General features: G+C 31.9%; 1 long non-coding RNA gene across 1 annotated transcript; it reads right to left on the bottom strand.

Annotated features, from left to right (window-relative positions):
* Positions 1-2917: 2917 nt before the first annotated feature.
* Positions 2918-5110, bottom strand: LOC145801367 (uncharacterized). Its single transcript, XR_014342735.1, has 2 exons — positions 5001-5110; positions 2918-3162 (listed from the first exon to the last, which is right to left on the bottom strand). It is a non-coding gene; the product is annotated as an uncharacterized LOC145801367 (long non-coding RNA).
* Positions 5111-5838: the final 728 nt, after the last annotated feature.

Here is a 5838-nt window from a genome sequence, read left to right as displayed (position 1 = left end):
GAAATAGCGAGAGATGGTGAGAAAAAGATTCTTACCAAACTTATGTTTTGTTTCTCACCAAAAGTGGTGAGAAATGAATTGGGTTTGATAATTTTTTTTCAAAAATACCAAAATTATCCTTATGAAAAAATTTAACTTATCAATATGGAAGGTTATTTTAGTAAAATGAAATACAATACTTTCAATTTTTTTCTTCTTTTATTTATTCTATCCAAGTAAGATAAGTGAGAAATCACATTTTCTTTTCTTTTATTCATTTAAATATAATGGTGATAAATTATAATTATTTCTTTTCTTTCTATACGTAAGTGACAAACCAATCATTTCTTTTCTTACCTCACCTTACGATCCAAACGAAGTGTAAAAGCAAAATAAAACTTGTTGACTATTTTTACAAAAATAAACCATGATAATGTTTGATTAACGGAAAGTAAACAATACAAGAGTAAAATAAATTTATAAAAAATTAGAGAGAAACGAAACACAAGGCATAAAAATAATCCATTGTTCTTAAGAAACATTTTTGCCCCCTCTCGGTTCAGATGGCTCTTAGTGATCATTCTTCAAGTTATAACGGTAATCAAGATTTCGAACTAGTCTGTAGAATAGCCCAAGATTAGAAGAAGATTGTAGCGAAAAGTTTTTTTAAAAAAAAAGAAAAGAATTTTGTGTCTATAACAATGTGTGTGTACTGATATATACATAGTTTGCCAATATGATGTGTAAAAAGGAAACGAAATTATTTAAGATTTCTCCTAGTCAAATAGCTTAAATTATGATAACCGCTAGTTAACTCCATAATCAAGGTTAAGCTTCAAAGTGGAAAAAAAATTGACTCATAATAAATATAAAGAATTAATTACGATGTGTTAAAAAAAGGAAACAAAATCATTTAAGTGTTTTTCCTATAATCAAATTCGTTAAATTATGATAATGACTAAATACAATGATATAAAAAAATAATTCTAACTCACAATAGGGGTGACTATGGATTGGGTTTGGTTGGGAGACTTCTCATCCGCTATCCGTTCGAACTTAAGCAGATTGAGAAAAATCAATCATCATCCATTTGTTTAATCAGTGAATGTGGATTGAGCGAGCTGTGCAGGTTGGCAGGTGGATATGGATTGATTTGGCAATTTAGACTTTACTGTTTTTGGCATTTTTTGATCTATTTTTCAATAATTCTTTATTATTTGTGGCTCAATTTTTTTTATTGTTCATTTTTTATAATAAAAATATGGTTCGACTTTTATATTAATAAATAGTAAATATATATACTAAATAAAATGTCATTTTTTCAATACACAAAGCATAAATACATATACTTAGGAGTGTTGGCAGATCGGGTGATTTCTCATTCGTTATTTGTTTGAACTTACGTAGATTGAAAAAAATATATCTGCATTTGTCCGCTTAGACTCTCAAAATTATTCATTTTGTAATAGATTAATTCGAACCATTCGATTTTGACGAATCGGAAGCGCCCAACCCTAACTCACATATGCTCTTCCATGCTAGCCAAGTCCAAGCCCAGTGCAAGTGTGTGTATATAATATGGGCCGCTCACATTAGGCTCTTATATATACAATATTGGAAGGAGTCCACATATAAAAGATTTTCAAATATTTGCTAAGAAATCAATGTCGGATAAAGGATAAGGTAAATTAAAGACAACAAAATTTAAAGCATCTCCAACTAATTTACCCTTCATAGAAGCCTGAGTGGTACTATGACTAAACAAGTACTTCACTTGCTCGAGTATTAAGCTAATTATGCCCTTCCCTTCCAATCCCCTTAGCAATCCTTTTTAGTAGTTCCTTTAACAACTCATCAAATATGTTTCTTTTATTTTTATTTTTATTAGTTTTGAAAACATGACAGTATACCAACATGTTTTTTTTTTTTTTTTTGAAAACCTAAATAAAAAATATGTTTCAAATTTTAGTAAATAAAAAAACTAAAAAAGCGACAGACAATATATATACCAAAATGCATCCTAGAAGAGCCTATAAACGAAGGGCGAAGATAGCACTTCCATGAGAAGGCATCTATTAAATTAAGATGTCTTCAAAGTGTTTGATTAATTGATTCCTTGGTTTTTTCTTTATTATAACACAACAAAAGGGTTTCTTGAACAAGCCGTTAAAGTGTCTTAATTGCCTCAAGCAAATTGAAAGGGACAACCCCAAAGAAGGAATGCTTGAAGATAAAGAAAACTCAAATTTGGCGAACTCATCATCTCCATGAGGCATGGAATTTGGTTAGTTAGTTTAAGTAAGGACAATGCTTTCACCTTTGGTAACATCTCCTAGGTCATTGTTAATGAACAAAAAAGAATTCTGCACTCCTAAATTTTTTTTTGAAAAAAATTAAAAGTAATGTTAGAGATCCAAAAAAATTTATCAAAATTTCTACTAAATGTCTTACATAGGTATTGGACCCACACAATGTGAATCCCATGTGAGTCCCCTTACTACAACATTTTCTTAGTTTAGTGACATTTGAAACTGCCACAAAACTATTGGTTTAATGATATTTTTTAGTCTTGTGGCATTTTGAACAAGTGTCATTTGTATCCGTGCCACGGTAGATACTTGCAAGTGTCACTACACCATCACGGCTAAAAACTTTCAATGATATTTTGATGTCATGATAGATATTATTTGTGACACTATCAAGCGCCATTAAAAAAAGAGTTAGTGACACTTATAAATGTCATTACACCATCAAGACTAAAACTTTTCAGTGACACTTTAATGTCATTGTAGGCACTATTCATGACGCTATCAAGTGCCATTCGTGACGATAATTCGTTGTAGAACAATTTGATCCGCTCTTGCGGAGACTCGAACCGCCAACCTTGTGACGCCCCAAATTTTTCGAACATCAAGGGAAATTAAATAAACAAAATGACTTAATAAACTAAAAATTTGACATCTTAATAGGGTAATCCAACTCTCGTACATAACCAAACGTCCAAATAACAATAGATAAAAGCTTAAAATTATCCAAATACAACATCAAATGAAATTATAAAGTCCTTAATAGCTATTATATAAAATAATATTATTTATTCGGCTCTACTCGGGGTTTCAGGTCAGCCAAGGCTCTACGTTAGCGTCGACTCCATTTCAGCTTCAGTTATTTTCTCGCCAAGACCTGGCATAAAACGCCAGGGCAACAAAAATATATGCCATGAGTTTTGCAACACAGTAAGAAAACATAACCAACCTATCATTCTTTTTAAGAGAAAAATAATGAGATTATAAACACGAGGTAACAATATAATTGTAAGCATAAATTACAACCATTAAAATAATTTTAATAAATTAGGTGACACTCGAAATCTCACCAAAGAGATTTAACTTACCAACCACTAAGCATGGCAACGGTTAATTTGAAACCCTCCCTTGGTCAAATATTCAAGTGTTACCAACCGTAACTACCAGGGATGCCCACGTCCGGAGTGATATACCCAAGTAGTGGCATCCGTGGTCTGCCCCAAGGAAACGGTCTGCCAGGGGTACGTAACCTCCCTGTGTGCCACCAGCACATCCACCCTTATTCCAAAACCAAATACCGAAAAGGGTTCAAATAAGTCCCGTGCCATCTTAGAGTTTCGCAACACAATTTACGTGAGAATTCTCAAAACCAGGGCTCACCCTGAACAACCGGTATTAACCGTCAATCCCTTGATTTCATACACTCTTTAAAATCAGGACTCACCCTGAATAACCGGTATTAACCGTCAACCCTTAATTTCGTATACTCTTTAAAACCCAAACTCACTCTGAACAACTGGTGTTAACCGTCAATTGTTAACTTTGTATATGCCGTTAATCATTTCAGTTAATTTTGATAGTACTCACAAATAATTTTAAATTTTAATCACAATTGATGTTATATCAACTCATTAAAATTCCCAACATAAAATATTGCACATGTCACACAATAATAAATAAATGTACAGCATTTAAATAAACAATTTATTTAAACCATGGTATGAAATAATAATTTAGATACAGAGAAAATAAACCAAAGCCACACACGTGCATGGATCTTTAATTTACAAGATTAGACTACCACAATATTAAATAAATCACAATACACCCATACATGGATTACTAATTTACTATATTTGATGAATTGGACCAACACAATAACTGATTTTTATCCGAATAAATAATTAAAGTCATGATCTTAAACCTGTCAGGAAATTTTCAGGTTATACCTTAGGTAATAAAATTTTAAATAAATTATTTATGCAGTTCTAAAATTCGTGGAAATGTACAGAATATTCAATAAATATGTTTGGGTCAATTTTCAGGAATAAATTCCCAAAGATAAGTTATAAATAATTCTGTAAAATTCTAAGAAATTTTATGACACAGATTTATCACATTTTCTTAAATTAATTCCATACTTAAATTTATAAATCAAACCCACAATCTCAAAATTTAGTATGAAATTAGACTTCTCAAATTTCATATTTTAGTTAGAAATTTCCAGATTTGGATTAATATGGAATTTTTAATAAGCTTTTAAACATATACTAAAATCTGTCTTACAGTAGCAGATTTAATTATAAATTTATATAAATTCGTACCAAGCTCAATAATTGTTAAGAAAATTCCTGGGTGAACTAGACATCATTCTCAACAACTTTGTAGAAGAAATCATTTCAAAATTTTGAGCATAAAATTGTCTAAAAATTCGTACAAGTTTCTAGCAGATTGAAGAGTTATATAATCAAACCAAATAAAATCTTTAATCATCTCTTTAATGGCACAAATTACACATGCAAGTCTAAATCCAAGATTATATCATGATTTTAAGGCTACTAATAAAGAAATGACCTTCAAATAACATACCAATCACAAATTCACATACAACTATAAACAAAATTTTATCTAAAGTTTTAGCTATGTTAACATATGAACACAAATCTAAATATTTAACAATTAAAAAGAATTAGACGGTTATAAGAGTTTACTTACTATGTTAGGTTGTTAACGATTTATCGTCCGAATTTGATTTATGATTCTGATCGTAAGATATGATTGTCCTGGCTCCATGATCGTCTTGCTAAAATTTCACATCAATCGGATGCGATCTCACCGTTGATCTGCCATTGGATTCTCTTAGAACATTTAGTTGTTGATCATCATCTTAGACTCAAATTTTGCAAGATCTAACCCCAAAAATGGATTCTACACGTCGAAAAACCTAGGGGTGGTCATCCCCAAAGTCATAGGACCACTCGGTTAACCTAGAGGTACTAGGGTGCACCGTAGCAGCATGGGCCGAGAAACACATGATAAAATTTAAGCTCATCTTCTCCAAAGCCGTAGCATGCACGAACAGAAGAGACCCAGAAATTTGGTTTCAATGTCCCCAGTTCAAATACTTGTATCTTCTTCATCGTAACTCCGTTTTATCTTATTTTTCTGTCATTGGATTCACCTCACGGCCTAGTTTTTGGTTCACTACTCACACGCCTCGTTCCGTCTCTTTTTGCATGCCGTCGGACCTCCAAAATTTGACCAAAAATAAGATTATTTTCCTACCGTCTCGGACATTTCTTCGAACCATCTTTCGGACTCCATAACTTTCTTAATTCTTAACGGTTTTACTTCATTCTTTCGCCAATCTCTTCAACTTACTCCGTACTTCATCTTACATGATCCATTTTCCTCAATTCTTCCCGGAATGGATGGTTTTGGCATGCCGAAAGTAAGCCGAAAACCAACTTTTGAAATTCAAAATAAATTTCTCTAACTTTGCTTCTTTCTCCTCCATCTTCTTTCTTCTTCTCTTTCTTCACCTACAACACTT

This window comes from Camellia sinensis, chromosome 10, assembly GCF_055761805.1.
Source record: "Camellia sinensis isolate YWXY chromosome 10, ASM5576180v1, whole genome shotgun sequence".
NCBI classification, from domain to species: Eukaryota; Viridiplantae; Streptophyta; class Magnoliopsida; order Ericales; family Theaceae; genus Camellia; species Camellia sinensis.
Note: the sequence above shows the minus strand (reverse complement) of the source record. Positions and strands in the feature narration are given on the sequence as shown.